Here is a 21,833-nt window from a genome sequence, read left to right as displayed (position 1 = left end):
GAACATGCATACGGGTGTTTTGTGTGTGTGTGGATAGAGAGGGAGGTGTTTATTTATTTATTTTTGTGTTTAAATTTAAGTTTCCCAATCATTCCCAAGTATAATGTGTATGTACAACTGATACGAGGTGCTATGCTAGATATATACAACTGGGGTTTGAGGCTTTTTGGCTTAGTTGTGAACTCAATGAGCAAGGGAGTAGAATTGCTTGCCCACCATCCATGATGAAAGCAAATGGGGTTTAAGGCTTTTGTCATCAAAACCAAATCCCATTGAGCTTATAGGGATAGCCAAGCCAAATGTAAGTCAAACAACAATCGCCACCACCAAAATGCCCCAACAGAGGTAGTTTGATTTTGGAGATAAGAAAGCAAACAACTAACCAAGCAAAAAGCTAGAGATGGAGAAAACCCAGAGAATGAAAGTGCTTATCACGTACCAAACAAAGCAAAACCTCCTCGCACACTGAGTGCTACAAGGATGGAGGTGGAGATTACAAAGGATCCCCTCAAAACCATCAAGCAATTAGGAATGTGTCTTCCCTTGTCACAATAAATAACAACTAAGGCTGGCAGAGTATCAAAGTTTTCAGAAAGAGTGGATGCACACTGGGCTCAAAGTTTGCAAAAGGTGTGGATAAGAGTGGGTGCACATTGGGCTCAACATTTTTGAAAAGAGTGGATAAGAGTGGATGCACAATGAGCTCAAAGTTTTTGAAAAGAATGGATGCACATTAGGCTTAAGGGGCATTGGATTACCTAGAGGTATGTGTAACAGAAGGCCCCATAAGGAGATCGAAGGGCTCAAAGATGCCCCGAAGGAAAGGGAGGTAAAAGTAGAAAAAGACCCACAAGGAGCTACTACTCTTGAAAGCTGAGCTACAAGAATAGCAAAATATCCAAGCAAAGATGTTGGATTTATAGGAGGAAACCAACAATAGCTTAATAATAGAAATTGGGTCCCTGAAGGTTACAATGGTGTTAGCTAGGCAGTAGGTGACAAGGCAGTCAGAGGAGGACTGAAGCAAGCTTGCCAATGTAGTTGCAGCTCAACAAAAGGCAGAAGCCATGCTGAAAGGGAATTTGGAGGTAGTCAAAAACATCTAGACAAGGGCAAACAAAGACAAAATCAAGCTCATCAAGGCTCAGGCCAGACTGGTCGTATATGAGGCCCAGACTCTTGCTGAAGTGTATACGTTAGATGCGACCAAGTGGAGGAGTGAGAAGATCACGCAACTGATGAACTGAAGGAGGTGTGGGCGGAATATCTGCAGAAATATAAGGACCTTATGTAAGCACCCACCCACCTGCAGAGCCAGTTAGTCCCTTACGAAATAAAGAAGACCAAAATCCAGATAGGCCTAGTCAATGGACAACAAGAAATGGTTGCTAAAGCAGGCAAGGGAATAAGAACATTGGGTCAACCACACAAAAGCACCCAAGAAAGAATGATAAAAGATAGAGGGGTGATGACTGCCAGTGAAACCTAGGAGCTGGAGATACATGAACCTAAAGCTATAATGCAAAGAAGCTACTATAGAGTAGGAAAAAGGGGGCATTACAATGGACACAATCCCGGTTAATGAATTGAGAGAGCACATACACTAGCCCACCAAGCGTTTCGAGGAGAAAACAATCAAAATAGCTACACATTGAAGAACTAGAAGGCATGATAAAGGAATTCAAGGAGCAATAGAAGAAGGCTAAGGAGGCCATTGAAGAACTTGAGAAGCAAGTGAGCACTAAGCTTGGGAGAATTCGCAAAGAAGCCAAATAACAAACATATCTAGACAATCTTAATAAAGCCCTCAACTCCTCCAAAACTAAGCTAGAAAAGATGCAGGAAGAGATCTAGGAAAGGGTTGGAAGGTATGCAAAGGACTTAGAAGACAAGGAGGTCATACTCTAGGACTTCCGGAGTTAGGGCTTAAGGGAGTGCAAGGCTAGGAAAGCTCTAGCATAGGATAAAGTCCAATTGCTGAGTGAATAGACGGACAAAGACCCAACTCTGTAGCCTCAAGCATAGAGAGCAGAACAGAGTTAGGATTAGCAGATACCATGCCTAGAGAAACCTGAGCAACTAACAGAGCTGTGTCCTGTGAGACTGATAGCTTTAGGTGAGGGGTAGAAGCCATGCAAAGAGCGATACTCCTACTACCCTCTTAAGATTCCAGAAGGCCTCCATATGGATGGGCCTGGAGCATTGGCAGAAGAAGTAGAACCAGAACTCCGAAAAGCCAAATCTATTATAATGATGAAATCTCTTCGAAATATTTAGAGCTGCACTTTTTTGCTGCAAAAATGGTTGTTTCAATCATCAGAATAGCACATCTTCGATTTCTAGAAGCCAGAGTAGTAGAAGAGCACATGCCCGATTTCCAAAAGTAGAACACAGGAGACCAGAAGAAAAAGCAAGCCTCGGATATGCCACAACGAGCACATGCAAATAGGAATATGAGTCTAGATACATCACCAAAACAATGATTGAATTTGTATATGGGTGCATCAATGAACATAATCAACTCAGAAAGGGTGGGAATGAATGTAAATCTTTCTAGATCTGCAACAATAATAGTTCCAAAAACAAAATTCCTCCAGTTTAAAGGCTAGAGAAATGTTTCAATTGCTTCACAATGTCACCAGGCATGCTAGGTGATGGCGCGGGAGAACAAGCCCCATAGTTCTCACTGCAAACGAGTACCAACTGTTCTTGACCTATAAACTGAAACATCATGAGTCAATGATTGTAACCATTTCATTATTTTGGGGAGAAAAGAGGGAATTCTAGGGGGGAAGGGGTTGACACAATTGTAAGACTGGAATCAAAGGACTGCACCTCAGGAACTCATGTATTCATGTCTTTATGTTGCTCTCGTCACCTTGAGCCATACATATATTGTCTAGAATGTAATGTCATGATCTATTTGAGAGTATGTTGTGTTGAGTCTACGAAATGTTGTTATACTCACTTAGCTAAGTTTGTATACACATTTCCACTAGTAGTGGTCTTTTTGGAGGGTAGTCTTTACACTCTGGCAATATGTATTAACTTTTAGAGCTTGGCTAGGTGAGGTTAGCTAGGTGGTCCAAAACCAATGAAGTGTTAAGTCTTGATCAGACATCTACACAAGCTAGAGGGCCTCCAACCCACCCCAATGGTCACCAAAAAGCTCTGTAACCATGCTACTATAAGCCTGTGAACCATGTCCTACAATGCCAAACAGAGTGCCTAACACCCAACTCCCTTGGCACTGCCAAGCTAGGGGATCTCCTAGTTCCACAACATCCCTATGTGCCATGACATAATAGCTTTAATACCAAAGCTCAATCACATGTAGTGGCAATGACATTAAAGCTTTTGTCATGGGTGGACAAGGGATTTTCCACCCTTGCTCATTGAGATCACAAGGTGATATATTTTGCTCTTCCTTATCCTGTTGCTTATGTACATCTTGTTCCTTAGGACATTCTAGTTCCCCCATGTCTTCTTCTGCAATATGCTTGGCTACCAACTCTTGTTCCTCTAATCATATGTCTTCTTCTACAATATGCTTGGCCAACTCTTGTTCCTTTTGTTCTTATATCTTCTTCTACAATATGCCTTGCCAATGCTTGTTCCTCTGCTTTTGCATCTTCTTGTTCAATACGCTTTGCCAACTCCTGTTCCTTTGCTTCCTCCTGTTTCTCTAGAACTTCTCCTCTATAATATGCTTCGCCAACTCTTGTTCCTTTGTTCCCCTTGTTTCTAAAGAGCTCTCCTTTTGGAGCACAGCCTTGAGATATCCTCCAATCTTAGTTTTGTTGTTTGGTTTTGTCATCTCATCGTTTAGATGGTTCTACAAAATTTGTGCCCATGCTACTTTGCATCCTCCCTCCACTACCTTCACTAATCCATAGTTTTTCCTAGCATGCAGTATGGTTTGTGAATAAAGAACATGCATACGGGTGTTTTGTGTGTGTGTGGATAGAGAGGGAGGTGTTTATTTATTTATTTTTGTGTTTAAATTTAAGTTTCCCAATCATTCCCAAGTATAATGTGTATATACAACTGATACGAGGTGCTATGCTAGATATATACAACTGGGGTTTGAGGCTTTTTGGCTTAGTTGTGAACTCAATGAGCAAGGGAGTAGAATTGCTTGCCCACCATTTATGATGAAAGCAAATGGGGTTTAAGGCTTTTGTCATCAAAACCAAATCCCATTGAGCTTATAGGGATAGCCAAGCCAAATGTAAGTCAAACAACAATCGCCACCACCACCAAAATGCCCCAAAAGAGGTAGTTTGATTTTGGAGATAAGAAAGCAAATAACTAACCAAGCAAAAAGCTAGAGATGGAGAAAACCCAGAGAATGAAAGTGCTTATCACGTACCAAACAAAGCAAAACCTCCTCGCACACTGAGTGCTACAAGGATGGAGGTGGAGATTACAAAGGATCCCCTCAAAACCATCAAGCAATTAGGAATGTGTCTTCCCTTGTCACAATAAATAACAACTAAGGCTGGCAGAGTATCAAAGTTTTCAGAAAGAGTGGATGCACACTGGGCTCAAAGTTTGCAAAAGGTGTGGATAAGAGTGGGTGCACATTGGGCTCAACGTTTTTGAAAAGAGTGGATAAGAGTGGATGCACAGTGAGCTCAAAGGTGTGGATAAGAGTGGGTGCACATTGGGCTCAACGTTTTTGAAAAGAGTGGATAAGAGTGGATGCACAGTGAGCTCAAAGTTTTTGAAAAGAATGGATGCACATTAGGCTTAAGGGGCATTGGATTACCTAGAGGTATGTGTAACAGAAGGCCCCATAAGGAGATCGAAGGGCTCAAAGATACTTCGAAGGAAAGGGAGGTAAAAGTAGAAAAAGACCCACAAGGAGCTACTACTCTTGAAAGCTGAGCTACAACAATAGCAAAATATCCAAGCAAAGATGTTGGATTTATAGGGGGAAACCAACAATAGCTTAATAATAGAAATTGGGTCCCTGAAGGTTACAATGGTCTTAGCTAACTCTTGCTGAAGTGTATACGTTAGATGCGACCAAGTGGAGGAGTGGGAAGATCACGCAACTGATGAACTGAAGGAGGTGTGGGTGGAATATCGGCAGAAATTTAAGGACCTTATGTAAGCACCCACACCCCACCCACCTGCAGAGCCAGTTAGTCCCTTACAAAAAGAAGAAGACCAAAATCCAGATAGGCCTAGTCAATGGACAACAAGAAATGGTTGTTGCTAAAGCAGGCAAGGGAATAAGAACATTGGGTCAACCACACAAAAGCACCCAAGAAAGAATGATAAAAGATAGAGGGGTGATGACTGCCAGTGAAACCTAGGAGATGGAGATACCTGAACCTAAAGATATAATGCAAAGAAGCTACTATAGAGTAGGAAAAAGGGGGCACTACAATGGACACAATCCCGGTTAATGAATTGAGAGAGCACATACACTAGCCCACCAAGCGTTTCGAGGAGAAAACAATCGATATAGCTACACATTGAAGAACTAGAAGGCCTGATAAAGGAATTCAAGGAGCAATAGAAGAAGGCTAAGGAGGCCATTGAAGAACTTGAGAAGCAGGTGAGCACTAAGCTTGGGAGAATTCGCAAAGAAGCCAAATAACAAAAATATCTAGACAATCTTAATAAAGCCCTCAACTCCTCCAAAACTAAGCTAGCAAAGATGCAGGAAGAGATCTAGGAAAGGGTTGGAAGGTATGCAAAGGACTTAGAAGACAAGGAGGTCATGCTCTAGGACTTCCGGAGTTAGGGCTTAAGGGAGTGCAAGACTAGGAAAGCTCTAGCATAGGATAAAGTCCAATTGCTGAGTGAATAGACGGGACAAAGACCCAACTCTGTAGCCTCAAGCATAGAGAGCAGAACAGAGTTAGGATTAGCAGATACTAGGCCTAGAGAAACCTGAGCAACTAACAGAGCTGTGTCCTGTGAGACTGATAGCTTTAGGTGAGGGGTAGAAGCCATGCAAAGAGCGATACTCCTAGTACCCTCTTAAGATTCTAGAAGGCCTCCATATGGATGGGCCTGGAGCATTGGCAGAAGAAGTAGAACGAGAACTCCGAAAAGCCAAATCTATTATAATGATGAAATCTCTTCGGAATATTTAGAGCTGCACTTTTTTGCTGCAAAAATGGTTGTTTCAATCATCAGAAGAGCACATCTTCGATTTCCAGAAGCCAGAGTACTAGAAGAGCACATGCCCGATTTCCAAAAGTAGAACACAGGAGACCAGAAGAAAAAGCAAGCCTCGGATATGCCACAACGAGCACATGCAAATAGGAATATGAGTCTAGATACATCACCAAAACAATGATTGAATTTGTATATGGGTGCATCAATGAACATAATCAACTCAGAAAGGGTGGGAATGAATGTAAATCTTTCTAGATCTGCAACAATAATAGTTCCAAAAACAAAATTCCTCCAGTTTAAAGGCTAGAGAAATGTTTCAATTGCTTCACAATGTCACCAGGCATGCTAGGTGTTGGCGCGGGAGAACAAGCCCCATAGTTCTCACTGCAAACGAGTACCAACTGTTCTTGACCTATAAACTGAAACATCATGAGTCAATGATTGTAACCATTTTATTATTATGGGGAGAAAAGAGGGAATTCTAGGGGGGAAGGGGTCGACACAATTGTAAGACAGGAATCAAAGGACTGCACCTCAGGAACTCATGTATTCATGTCTTTATGTTGCTCTCGTCGCCTTGAGCCATACATATATTGTCTAGAATGTAATGTCATGATCTATTTTAGAGTATGTTGTGTTGAGTCTACGAAATGTTGTTATACTCACTTAGCTAAGTTTGTATACACATTTCCACTAGTAGTGGTCTTTTTGGAGGGTAGTCTCTACACTCTGGCAATATGTATTAACTTTTAGAGCTTGGCTAGGTGACGTTAGCTAGGTGGTCCAAAACCAATGAAGTGTCAAGTCTTGATCGGACATCTACACAAGCTAGAGGGCCTCCAACCCACCCCAATGGTCACCGAAAAGCTCCGTAACCATGCTACTATAAGCCTGTGAACCATGTCCTACAATGCCAAACAGAGTGCCTAACACCCAACTCCCTTGGCACTGCTGCCAAGCTAGGGGATCTCCTAGTTCCACAACATCCCTATGTGCCATGACATAATAGCTTTAATACCAAAGCTCAGTCGCATGTAGTGGCAATGACATTAAAGCTTTTGTCATGGGTGGACAAGGGATTTTCCACCCTTGCTCATTGAGATCACAAGGTGATAAATTTTGCTCTTCCTTATCCTGTTGCTTATGTACATCTATCTTGTTCCTTAGGACACTCTAGTTCCCCCATGTCTTCTTCTGCAATATGCTTGGCTACCAACTCTTGTTCCTCTAATCATATGTCTTCTTCTACAATATGCTTGGCCAACTCTTGTTCCTTTGTTCTTATATCTTCTTCTACAATATGCCTTGCCAATGCTTGTTCCTCTGCTTTTGCATCTTCCTCTTTAATACGCTTTGCCAACTCCTGTTCCTTTGCTTCCTCCTGTTTCTCTAGAACTTCTCCTCTATAATATGCTTCGCCAACTCTTGTTCCTCTGATCCCCTTGTTTCTAAAGAGCTCTCCTTTTGGAACACAGCCTTGAGATATCCTCCAATCTTAGTTTTGTTGTTTGGTTTTGTCATCTCATCCTTTAGATGATTCTACAAAATTTGTGCCCATGCTACTTTGCATCCTCCCTCCACTACCTTCACTAATCCATAGTTTTCCCTTAGCATGCAGAATGGTTTGTGAATAAAGAACATGCATACGGGTGTTTTGTGTGTGTGTGGATAGAGAGGGAGGTGTTTATTTATTTATTTTTGTGTTTAAATTTAAGTTTCCCAATCATTCCCAAGTATAATGTGTATGTACAACTGATACGAGGTGCTATGCTAGATATATACAACTGGGGTTTGAGGCTTTTTGGCTTAGTTGTGAACTCAATGAGCAAGGGAGTAGAATTGCTTGCCCACCATCCATGATGAAAGCAAATGGGGTTTAAGGCTTTTGTCATCAAAACCAAATCCCATTGAGCTTATAGGGATAGCCAAGCCAAATGTAAGTCAAACAACAATCGCCACCACCAAAATGCCCCAACAGAGGTAGTTTGATTTTGGAGATAAGAAAGCAAACAACTAACCAAGCAAAAAGCTAGAGATGGAGAAAACCCAGAGAATGAAAGTGCTTATCACGTACCAAACAAAGCAAAACCTCCTCGCACACTGAGTGCTACAAGGATGGAGGTGGAGATTACAAAGGATCCCCTCAAAACCATCAAGCAATTAGGAATGTGTCTTCCCTTGTCACAATAAATAACAACTAAGGCTGGCAGAGTATCAAAGTTTTCAGAAAGAGTGGATGCACACTGGGCTCAAAGTTTGCAAAAGGTGTGGATAAGAGTGGGTGCACATTGGGCTCAACATTTTTGAAAAGAGTGGATAAGAGTGGATGCACAATGAGCTCAAAGTTTTTGAAAAGAATGGATGCACATTAGGCTTAAGGGGCATTGGATTACCTAGAGGTATGTGTAACAGAAGGCCCCATAAGGAGATCGAAGGGCTCAAAGATGCCCCGAAGGAAAGGGAGGTAAAAGTAGAAAAAGACCCACAAGGAGCTACTACTCTTGAAAGCTGAGCTACAAGAATAGCAAAATATCCAAGCAAAGATGTTGGATTTATAGGAGGAAACCAACAATAGCTTAATAATAGAAATTGGGTCCCTGAAGGTTACAATGGTGTTAGCTAGGCAGTAGGTGACAAGGCAGTCAGAGGAGGACTGAAGCAAGCTTGCCAATGTAGTTGCAGCTCAACAAAAGGCAGAAGCCATGCTGAAAGGGAATTTGGAGGTAGTCAAAAACATCTAGACAAGGGCAAACAAAGACAAAATCAAGCTCATCAAGGCTCAGGCCAGACTGGTCGTATATGAGGCCCAGACTCTTGCTGAAGTGTATACGTTAGATGCGACCAAGTGGAGGAGTGAGAAGATCACGCAACTGATGAACTGAAGGAGGTGTGGGCGGAATATCTGCAGAAATATGAGGACCTTATGTAAGCACGCACCCACCTGCAGAGCCAGTTAGTCCCTTACCAAAAGAAGAAGACCAAAATCCAGATAGGCCTAGTCAATGGACAACAAGAAATGGTTGCTAAAGCAGGCAAGGGAATAAGAACATTGGGTCAACCACACAAAAGCACCCAAGAAAGAATGATAAAAGATAGAGGGGTGATGACTGCCAGTGAAACCTAGGAGATGGAGATACCTGAACCTAAAGATATAATGCAAAGAAGCTACTATAGAGTAGGAAAAAGGGGGCACTACAATGGACACAATCCCGGTTAATGAATTGAGAGAGCACATACACTAGCCCACCAAGCGTTTCGAGGAGAAAACAATCGATATAGCTACACATTGAAGAACTAGAAGGCCTGATAAAGGAATTCAAGGAGCAATAGAAGAAGGCTAAGGAGGCCATTGAAGAACTTGAGAAGCAGGTGAGCACTAAGCTTGGGAGAATTCGCAAAGAAGCCAAATAACAAAAATATCTAGACAATCTTAATAAAGCCCTCAACTCCTCCAAAACTAAGCTAGCAAAGATGCAGGAAGAGATCTAGGAAAGGGTTGGAAGGTATGCAAAGGACTTAGAAGACAAGGAGGTCATGCTCTAGGACTTCCGGAGTTAGGGCTTAAGGGAGTGCAAGACTAGGAAAGCTCTAGCATAGGATAAAGTCCAATTGCTGAGTGAATAAACGGGACAAAGACCCAACTCTGTAGCCTCAAGCATAGAGAGCAGAACAGAGTTAGGATTAGCAGATACTAGGCCTAGAGAAACCTGAGCAACTAACAGAGCTGTGTCCTGTGAGACTGATAGCTTTAGGTGAGGGGTAGAAGCCATGCAAAGAGCGATACTCCTAGTACCCTCTTAAGATTCTAGAAGGCCTCCATATGGATGGGCCTGGAGCATTGGCAGAAGAAGTAGAACGAGAACTCCGAAAAGCCAAATCTATTATAATGATGAAATCTCTTCGGAATATTTAGAGCTGCACTTTTTTGCTGCAAAAATGGTTGTTTCAATCATCAGAAGAGCACATCTTCGATTTCCAGAAGCCAGAGTACTAGAAGAGCACATGCCCGATTTCCAAAAGTAGAACACAGGAGACCAGAAGAAAAAGCAAGCCTCGGATATGCCACAACGAGCACATGCAAATAGGAATATGAGTCTAGATACATCACCAAAACAATGATTGAATTTGTATATGGGTGCATCAATGAACATAATCAACTCAGAAAGGGTGGGAATGAATGTAAATCTTTCTAGATCTGCAACAATAATAGTTCCAAAAACAAAATTCCTCCAGTTTAAAGGCTAGAGAAATGTTTCAATTGCTTCACAATGTCACCAGGCATGCTAGGTGTTGGCGCGGGAGAACAAGCCCCATAGTTCTCACTGCAAACGAGTACCAACTGTTCTTGACCTATAAACTGAAACATCATGAGTCAATGATTGTAACCATTTTATTATTATGGGGAGAAAAGAGGGAATTCTAGGGGGGAAGGGGTCGACACAATTGTAAGACTGGAATCAAAGGACTGCACCTCAGGAACTCATGTATTCATGTCTTTATGTTGCTCTCGTCGCCTTGAGCCATACATATATTGTCTAGAATGTAATGTCATGATCTATTTTAGAGTATGTTGTGTTGAGTCTACGAAATGTTGTTATACTCACTTAGCTAAGTTTGTATACACATTTCCACTAGTAGTGGTCTTTTTGGAGGGTAGTCTCTACACTCTGGCAATATGTATTAACTTTTAGAGCTTGGCTAGGTGACGTTAGCTAGGTGGTCCAAAACCAATGAAGTGTCAAGTCTTGATCGGACATCTACACAAGCTAGAGGGCCTCCAACCCACCCCAATGGTCACCGAAAAGCTCCGTAACCATGCTACTATAAGCCTGTGAACCATGTCCTACAATGCCAAACAGAGTGCCTAACACCCAACTCCCTTGGCACTGCTGCCAAGCTAGGGGATCTCCTAGTTCCACAACATCCCTATGTGCCATGACATAATAGCTTTAATACCAAAGCTCAGTCGCATGTAGTGGCAATGACATTAAAGCTTTTGTCATGGGTGGACAAGGGATTTTCCACCCTTGCTCATTGAGATCACAAGGTGATAAATTTTGCTCTTCCTTATCCTGTTGCTTATGTACATCTATCTTGTTCCTTAGGACACTCTAGTTCCCCCATGTCTTCTTCTGCAATATGCTTGGCTACCAACTCTTGTTCCTCTAATCATATGTCTTCTTCTACAATATGCTTGGCCAACTCTTGTTCCTTTGTTCTTATATCTTCTTCTACAATATGCCTTGCCAATGCTTGTTCCTCTGCTTTTGCATCTTCCTCTTTAATACGCTTTGCCAACTCCTGTTCCTTTGCTTCCTCCTGTTTCTCTAGAACTTCTCCTCTATAATATGCTTCGCCAACTCTTGTTCCTCTGATCCCCTTGTTTCTAAAGAGCTCTCCTTTTGGAACACAGCCTTGAGATATCCTCCAATCTTAGTTTTGTTGTTTGGTTTTGTCATCTCATCCTTTAGATGATTCTACAAAATTTGTGCCCATGCTACTTTGCATCCTCCCTCCACTACCTTCACTAATCCATAGTTTTCCCTAGCATGCAGAATGGTTTGTGAATAAAGAACATGCATACGGGTGTTTTGTGTGTGTGTGGATAGAGAGGGAGGTGTTTATTTATTTATTTTTGTGTTTAAATTTAAGTTTCCCAATCATTCCCAAGTATAATGTGTATGTACAACTGATACGAGGTGCTATGCTAGATATATACAACTGGGGTTTGAGGCTTTTTGGCTTAGTTGTGAACTCAATGAGCAAGGGAGTAGAATTGCTTGCCCACCATCCATGATGAAAGCAAATGGGGTTTAAGGCTTTTGTCATCAAAACCAAATCCCATTGAGCTTATAGGGATAGCCAAGCCAAATGTAAGTCAAACAACAATCGCCACCACCAAAATGCCCCAACAGAGGTAGTTTGATTTTGGAGATAAGAAAGCAAACAACTAACCAAGCAAAAAGCTAGAGATGGAGAAAACCCAGAGAATGAAAGTGCTTATCACGTACCAAACAAAGCAAAACCTCCTCGCACACTGAGTGCTACAAGGATGGAGGTGGAGATTACAAAGGATCCCCTCAAAACCATCAAGCAATTAGGAATGTGTCTTCCCTTGTCACAATAAATAACAACTAAGGCTGGCAGAGTATCAAAGTTTTCAGAAAGAGTGGATGCACACTGGGCTCAAAGTTTGCAAAAGGTGTGGATAAGAGTGGGTGCACATTGGGCTCAACATTTTTGAAAAGAGTGGATAAGAGTGGATGCACAATGAGCTCAAAGTTTTTGAAAAGAATGGATGCACATTAGGCTTAAGGGGCATTGGATTACCTAGAGGTATGTGTAACAGAAGGCCCCATAAGGAGATCGAAGGGCTCAAAGATGCCCCGAAGGAAAGGGAGGTAAAAGTAGAAAAAGACCCACAAGGAGCTACTACTCTTGAAAGCTGAGCTACAAGAATAGCAAAATATCCAAGCAAAGATGTTGGATTTATAGGAGGAAACCAACAATAGCTTAATAATAGAAATTGGGTCCCTGAAGGTTACAATGGTGTTAGCTAGGCAGTAGGTGACAAGGCAGTCAGAGGAGGACTGAAGCAAGCTTGCCAATGTAGTTGCAGCTCAACAAAAGGCAGAAGCCATGCTGAAAGGGAATTTGGAGGTAGTCAAAAACATCTAGACAAGGGCAAACAAAGAGAAAAACAAGCTCATCAAGGCTCAGGCCAGACTGGTCGTATATGAGGCCCAGACTCTTGCTGAAGTGTATACGTTAGATGCGACCAAGTGGAGGAGTGAGAAGATCACGCAACTGATGAACTGAAGGAGGTGTGGGCGGAATATCTGCAGAAATATAAGGACCTTATGTAAGCACGCACCCACCTGCAGAGCCAGTTAGTCCCTTACCAAAAGAAGAAGACCAAAATCCAGATAGGCCTAGTCAATGGACAACAAGAAATGGTTGCTAAAGCAGGAAAGGGAATAAGAACATTGGGTCAACCACACAAAAGCACCCAAGAAAGAATGATAAAAGATAGAGGGGTGATGACTGCCAGTGAAACCTAGGAGCTGGAGATACATGAACCTAAAGATATAATGCAAAGAAGCTACTATAGAGTAGGAAAAAGGGGGCATTACAATGGACACAATCCCGGTTAATGAATTGAGAGAGCACATACACTAGCCCACCAAGCGTTTCGAGGAGAAAACAATCAAAATAGCTACACATTGAAGAACTAGAAGGCCTGATAAAGGAATTCAAGGAGCAATAGAAGAAGGCTAAGGAGGCCATTGAAGAACTTGAGAAGCAGGTGAGCACTAAGCTTGGGAGAATTCGCAAAGAAGCCAAATAACAAAAATATCTAGACAATCTTAATAAAGCCCTCAACTCCTCCAAAACTAAGCTAGCAAAGATGCAGGAAGTGATCTAGGAAAGGGTTGGAAGGTATGCAAAGGACTTAGAAGACAAGGAGGTCATGCTCTAGGACATCCGGAGTTAGGGCTTAAGGGAGTGCAAGACTAGGAAAGCTCTAGCATAGGATAAAGTCCAATTGCTGAGTGAATAGACGGCAAAGACCCAACTCTGTAGCCTCAAGCATAGAGAGCAGAACAGAGTTAGGATTAGCAGATACCATGCCTAGAGAAACCTGAGCAACTAACAGAGCTGTGTCCTGTGAGACTGATAGCTTTAGGTGAGGGGTAGAAGCCATGCAAAGAGCGATACTCCTAGTACCCTCTTAAGATTCCAGAAGGCCTCCATATGGATGGGCCTGGAGCATTGGCAGAAGAAGTAGAACCAGAACTCCGAAAAGCCAAATCTATTATAATGATGAAATCTCTTCGGAATATTTAGAGCTGCACTTTTTTGCTGCAAAAATGGTTGTTTCAATCATCAGAATAGCACATCTTCGATTTCTAGAAGCCAGAGTAGTAGAAGAGCACATGCCCGATTTCCAAAAGTAGAACACAGGAGACCAGAAGAAAAAGCAAGCCTTGGATATGCCACAACGAGCACATGCAAATAGGAATATGAGTCTAGATACATCACCAAAACAATGATTGAATTTGTATATGGGTGCATCAATGAACATAATCAACTCAGAAAGGGTGGGAATGAATGTAAATCTTTCTAGATCTGCAACAATAATAGTTCCAAAAACAAAATTCCTCCAATTTAAAGGCTAGAGAAATGTTTCAATTGCTTCACAATGTCACCAGGCATGCTAGGTGATGGCACGGGAGAACAAGCCCCATAGTTCTCACTGCAAACGAGTACCAACTGTTCTTGACCTATAAACTGAAACATCATGAGTCAATGATTGTAACCATTTCATTATTTTGGGGAGAAAAGAGGGAATTCTAGGGGGGAAGGGGTTGACACAATTGTAAGACTGGAATCAAAGGACTGCACCTCAGGAACTCATGTATTCATGTCTTTATGTTGCTCTCGTCACCTTGAGCCATACATATATTGTCTAGAATGTAATGTCATGATCTATTTGAGAGTATGTTAATCAGAGGAGGACTGAAGCAAGCTTGCCAATGTAGTTGCAGCACAACAAAAGGCAGAAGCCATGCTGAAAGGGAATTTGGAGGTAGTCAAAAACATCTAGACAAGGGCAAACAAAGACAAAATCAAGCTCATCAAGGCTCAGGCCAGACTGGTTGTATATGAGGCCGAGACTCTTGCTGAAGTGTATACGTTAGATGCGACCAAGTGGAGGAGTGGGAAGATCACGCAACTAATGAACTGAAGGAGGTGTGGGTGGAATATCTGCAGAAATTTAAGGACCTTATGTAAGCACCCACACCCCACCCACGTGCAGAGCCAGTTAGTCCCTTACAAAAAGAAGAAGACCAAAATCCAGATAGGCCTAGTCAATGGACAACAAGAAATGGTTGCTAAAGCAGGCAAGGGAATAAGAACATTGGGTCAACCACACAAAAGCACCCAAGAAAGAATGATAAAAGATAGAGGGGTGATGACTGCCAGTGAAACCTAGGAGCTGGAGATACCTGAACCTAAAGATATAATGCAAAGAAGCTACTATAGAGTAGGAAAAAGGGGGGCACTACAATGGACACAATCCCAGTTAATGAATTGAGAGAGCACATACACTAGCCCACCAAGCGTTTCGAGGAGAAAACAATCGAAATAGCTACACATTGAAGAACTAGAAGGCCTGATAAAGGAATTCAAGGAGCAATAGAAGAAGGCTAAGGAGGCCATTGAAGAACTTGAGAAGCAGGTGAGCACTAAGCTTGGGAGAATTCGCAAAGAAGCCAAATAACAAAAATATCTAGACAATCTTAATAAAGCCCTCAACTCCTCCAAAACTAAGCTAGCAAAGATGCAGGAAGAGATCTAGGAAAGGGTTGGAAGGTATGCAAAGGACTTAGAAGACAAGGAGGTCATGCTCTAGGACATCCGGAGTTAGGGCTTAAGGGAGTGCAAGACTAGGAAAGCTCTAGCATAGGATAAAGTCCAATTGCTGAGTGAATAGACGGCAAAGACCCAACTCTGTAGCCTCAAGCATAGAGAGCAGAACAGAGTTAGGATTAGCAGATACCATGCCTAGAGAAACCTGAGCAACTAACAGAGCTGTGTCCTGTGAGACTGATAGCTTTAGGTGAGGGGTAGAAGCCATGCAAAGAGCGATACTCCTAGTACCCTCTTAAGATTCCAGAAGGCCTCCATATGGATGGGCCTGGAGCATTGGCAGAAGAAGTAGAACCAGAACTCCGAAAAGCCAAATCTATTATAATGATGAAATCTCTTCGGAATATTTAGAGCTGCACTTTTTTGCTGCAAAAATGGTTGTTTCAATCATCAGAAGAGCACATCTTCGATTTCCAGAAGCCAGAGTAGTAGAAGAGCACATGCCCGATTTCCAAAAGTAGAACACAGGAGACCAGAAGAAAAAGCAAGCCTCGGATATGCCACAACGAGCACATGCAAATAGGAATATGAGTCTAGATACATCACCAAAACAATGATTGAATTTGTATATGGGTGCATCAATGAACATAATCAACTCAGAAAGGGTGGGAATGAATGTAAATCTTTCTAGATCTACAACAATAATAGTTCCAAAAACAAAATTCCTCCAGTTTAAAGGCTAGAGAAATGTTTCAATTGCTTCACAATGTCACCAGGCATGCTAGGTGTTGGCGCGGGAGAACAAGCCCCATAGTTCTCACTGCAAACGAGTACCAACTGTTCTTGACCTATAAACTGAAACATCATGAGTCAATGATTGTAACCATTTTATTATTATGGGGAGAAAAGAGGGAATTCTAGGGGGGAAGGGGTCGACACAATTGTAAGACTGGAATCAAAGGACTGCACCTCAGGAACTCATGTATTCATGTCTTTATGTTGCTCTCGTCGCCTTGAGCCATACATATATTGTCTAGAATGTAATGTCATGATCTATTTTAGAGTATGTTGTGTTGAGTCTACGAAATGTTGTTATACTCACTTAGCTAAGTTTGTATACACATTTCCACTAGTAGTGGTCTTTTTGGAGGGTAGTCTCTACACTCTGGCAATATGTATTAACTTTTAGAGCTTGGCTAGGTGACGTTAGCTAGGTGGTCCAAAACCAATGAAGTGTCAAGTCTTGATCGGACATCTACACAAGCTAGAGGGCCTCCAACCCACCCCAATGGTCACCGAAAAGCTCTGTAACCATGCTACTATAAACCTGTGAACCATGTCCTACAATGCCAAACAGAGTGCCTAACACCCAACTCCCTTGGCACTGCTGCCAAGCTAGGGGATCTCCTAGTTCCACAACATCCCTATGTGCCATGACATAATAGCTTTAATACCAAAGCTCAGTCGCATGTAGTGGCAATGACATTAAAGCTTTTGTCATGGGTGGACAAGGGATTTTCCACCCTTGCTCATTGAGATCACAAGGTGATAAATTTTGCTCTTCCTTATCCTATTGCTTATGTACATCTATCTTGTTCCTTAGGACACTCTAGTTCCCCCATGTCTTCTTCTGCAATATGCTTGGCTACCAACTCTTGTTCCTCTAATCATATGTCTTCTTCTACAATATGCTTGGCCAACTCTTGTTCCTTTGTTCTTATATCTTCTTCTACAATATGCCTTGCCAATGCTTGTTCCTCTGCTTTTGCATCTTCCTCTTTAATACGCTTTGCCAACTCCTGTTCCTTTGCTTCCTCCTGTTTCTCTAGAACTTCTCCTCTATAATATGCTTCGCCAACTCTTGTTCCTCTGTTCCCCTTGTTTCTAAAGAGCTCTCCTTTTGGAACACAGCCTTGAGATATCCTCCAATCTTAGTTTTGTTGTTTGGTTTTGTCATGTCATCCTTTAGATTATTCTACAAAATTTGTGCCCATGCTACTTTGCATCCTCCCTCCACTACCTTCACTAATCCATAGTTTTTCCTAGGCATGCAGTATGGTTTATCATCTCCACCAGAAACTTCATCTGGTTCTGTCTGTCCTCATCTATGTTGCATATGATTTTGTACTCCTTGGCCCTTCCTTCATAGTGGCTCAAACTACATTGGCCCAAATTGCTGGATGAGATCTTCCTCATATGTTGCCTTGATTTCAATCTCATCCTCCATGGGGAGCTTGAGCACTTTTTCTACATAATACAGTGGTGGCAAGAACTTAACTTTCTTGCTAGATGGTAGTTTTATTATGTTTGATTTCTACAACTTGGCTAGTTGGCTTTTTACATTTGCAAATTGAACCGAAGCTCCTCCCATGGATATTTGCTAAATTCTTTGAGGCCTACTCTCAGCAACCATTTAACATGCCTCTTGGCTTCTTTGAGGATAGCAGAGCTCAGGTGTTGAAATTCCACCATTTGTTGGGATAGTCAATTAGGTTGGATGATGATAGAGAGCAAGAGATACAATCAATTAGGATAGTCAATTGGGTTAGATGATGATAGAGAGCAAGGGATACAGATAGCACAATTGGAAAGCGTAGCAACGCTCAACAGGCTCAAAGTGATAATGAAGGGCATCACACATTTCATCACCCAAGAAGAGGGTGCAGTCATTAATGGTTGTTGGCTTCAAGTGTGCTTTTCAATGACTCAACCACATACTGCTCTACCATCCTGATCAATGAATCATTAACGATTGTTGGCTTCGAGTGCACTTTTCAATGATTCAATTGCATATGGCTCTACCATCCTTATGATTCATCTCCCTCTTATGTATTTCTATCGAAAAGGCACACAAAACAATAGAAATCATGAGGGGGTGCCCTTTTCCCTATGTTCACTAGTTATGGCCATTTCCTTTGGGATTGTTGGCATCACCAATGCAATTAGGTTGGATGATGATAGAGAGCAAGAGATACAATCAATTAGGATAGTCAATTGGGTTAGATGATGATAGAGAGCAAGGCATACAGATAGCACAATTGGAAAGGGTAGCAACGCTCAACAGGCTCAAAGTGATAATGAAGGGCATCGCACAGTTCACCCAACTCAAGAAGAGGGTGCAGTCATTAATGGTTGTTGGCTTCAAGTGTGCTTTTCAATGACTCAACCACATACTGCTCTACCATCCTCATGATTGAGTCATCGATTGTTGGCTTCGAGTGCACTTTTCAATGATTCAACCGCATATGGCTCTACCATCCTTATGATTCATCTCCCTTTTATGTATTTCTATCGAAAAGGCACACAAAACAATAGAAATCATGAGGGGGTGCCCTTTTCCCTATGTTCACTAGTTATGGCCATTTCCTTTGGGATTGTTGGCATCGCCAGCTCTTCTTCTCCCATTATCAAGTTAATCAAATTACATCATTTAGGATCTGGACTACTTCTTAGTTTGGATCTTCTCTTTTTGCATTTGGTTTCCTAAGTGATTGATCATGATCTCCCTCTTTTTATGTATTTATATGAAAAGGGCACACAAAACAATAGAAATCATAAGGAGATATTGTTTTCCCTACGTTCACTAGTTATGGCCATTTCTTTTAGGATTGTTGGTATTGCCAACTCTTCTTCTCCCATTATCATGTTAATCAAAGCACATCATTCAGGATTTGGACTACTTCTTGGTTTGGATCTTCTCTTTTTGGATCTAGCTTCAATCTATACCCATTTATTGTCTTTAGTAGTCTTTCACTATCAAAAATCCCTAATTCAAATGTTCCTATATCGAGCTTTTAGAAGATTTTGTATGGTCTAGCCCATCTCATTTTTTAGTTTTCATGGGTGTGGTCCCATCCTAGAATTGAACAATAGCACTACATCACCTTCCTCAAAGATTTTAAATTTTGAGTTCCTATCCCCCTGGATCTTTCTTCTCCTCTAAACCACTTCAGCTGCCTAGGCACTAAATAGTCTCTTCTCTTCTTATTTATTCTACGCTTCTCAGATTTCTCTAGAGATAGCCTTTCTCCTATAGCTACTCTAAGGTTTGGCAATAGAAATTCCATGAACACCATAGCTTCCAACCCATACACTATGCAAAATGGTGTTAGAAGTGTGATGTTCTTGTAAGTTATTCTGAATGTCCCTTATGCATGCCCATTGTGTAGAATGTAGCTTTATGTCTTAGTTTGACTAACTAGTCTGTCCGATTCTCATTTACTATCTTAATTAGTATTTTGCTTTAGCATCTGGTTTATGTATTCAACTTGACCATTTGCTTGTAGATAATACATAGTTGACTTCTTATATATCATCGTATATTGCTATGTCAGTTTCTTGGTTACTTACTAACTCAATCGGGCACCCAAATCTTGTCATGATCACCTCATCCATGAATTTGGCCACTAATACTGCTTTGCAGTCCCTCATTACCTTTGGTTTGGCTCACTTCGTGCAATAATCTATTGCTACTAGGATGTACTTGTTGCATGTTCTTTGGGTTGTAGTTTTTAATGGCCCTATGAAGTCTAGGTTTGAATGGTCTTACGAAGTCCAAGCCCCATTTTTGGAAAGTCTCAAGAGGAAGTATTCGGTTTAATGGCATCTTGTATGATGCATTCAGTTTTCCCATCCTTTGGCACATATCACATTCTTTTGCAAAAGCGTGCACATCCTCGAGTGTTGTTGGCCACCATAGCCTATTCGGTGCCCATACAGTCCCTCCTGCACACATACAACCAATCTAAACAAGTCCTATGGGGGCATCTCACACATATATAGCCCATCCCATGCACGCATGCAAGATCATACTCACACGCAACCCGTTGTGCACACGTACACCTATATAGCCCATCTCGTACGCATATACCCTATCCCACACACATAAAACTCATCTCATGCTCATATAGCCCCTCCCACACACATTTAGCCCTTTTAGCTCACCAAACAACCCATGTCATGACCATTCAGCTCATCTCGCACACATATAACCCATCTAGATTACAAACAACCCATCCCACATCCATACATCCCATCACGCACACATATACAGCCTATTTAGTACTACCCATATATGCCCTCCCGTATACATACAACCCATCTATCTCACAAACAACCCATCTCGTGCACATACAACCCATCTATCGTCTAAATCACAAACAACCCATCCCACATCCATACATCCCATCCCGCACACATACAGCCTAACTGGTGCCTATATAGGTCCTTCTGTATACATACAACTTATCTAGCTCACGTGATGGCATATGATGGCATGTATGACCATCACAGTGATGTTGTATGTATACACATTTATAATCCCATGTTGACTTGGACACACTCTTAACACCTCATCACCTCGGGTCCAACCTTGGCACTAAAAGCTCACCAAAATGAAAAAAGCTCGCCACCAAATGCTTGCCCAAAAAAAAAACCTTCATTTTGTAAAGGTGCTTTTATAATGGGCTCATGTGGAGATTGGGGCTCCTGCTTGTGCTGTGTGAGCTTGATGTTGCATGTACTATGGAACATTTTCCTTATGGTATAGCAAAAGAGACATGTCCCGATTGCTGTAGCTATAGGTGTTGGGTTGTTTGATGGTTATAGTGGGCTTGGGATAAACCCAGCTCAAGGCTTTCACGGGCTTGCTCTTATATAGCCACCACAGCGTGGTCGGTTAGGTCTAGTCGGGTGCCCGAAACAGTCGTCGGCCCCCTGCTCCCGTTCCTTCACTTAAATTGTGATAGGGTGGTGGAATGCCTTCTTCATGAAGTTTAAGGCGTTGAAGCCAGTGGTAAATTTAGAGCTTGGAGGCCTATTGGCGGCTCTTGTGTCCAAGTGTTTCGCTATTCCTCCATTCACGTCTGTGTTTTGTTGGCTTATGCATCTATTCCCAAAGCTCCTCGTTGGAGAGATGGATCAAGTAGTCTAGATTAGGCTCGCACCAAAGGTCCCTAGTGTTTCTGGTGTAGGTCTAAAAATGGTTTCAGATAAGTTCATTTTTTGGTTTTTTGTTTTTTGTTGTGAGGCTCATGTGCAAAAGTTCACACCTCTAGACTCATGTCTCTAGGCTAACGTGTGCAGGTTCACGTAGGTTCACACATCTAGGTTCATGTGCAAAAGTTCACACCTCTAGACTCATGTCTCTAGGCTAACGTGTCTCTAGGCTAACGTGTGCAGGTTCACGTAGGTTCACACATCTAGGTTCACGTCTCTAGGTTATTGTCTCTTGGCAACATGTCTAGGTTCATGCCTCTAGACTCATGTCTCTAAGCTCACATATGTATTTTTCATGCGTTCATATTCATGCCTCTAGACTC

Source organism: Cibotium barometz, chromosome 66 (genome assembly GCF_041138505.1).
Source record: "Cibotium barometz isolate CiBa-2024 chromosome 66, ASM4113850v1, whole genome shotgun sequence".
Classification (NCBI taxonomy): domain Eukaryota; kingdom Viridiplantae; phylum Streptophyta; class Polypodiopsida; order Cyatheales; family Cibotiaceae; genus Cibotium; species Cibotium barometz.
Note: the sequence above shows the minus strand (reverse complement) of the source record.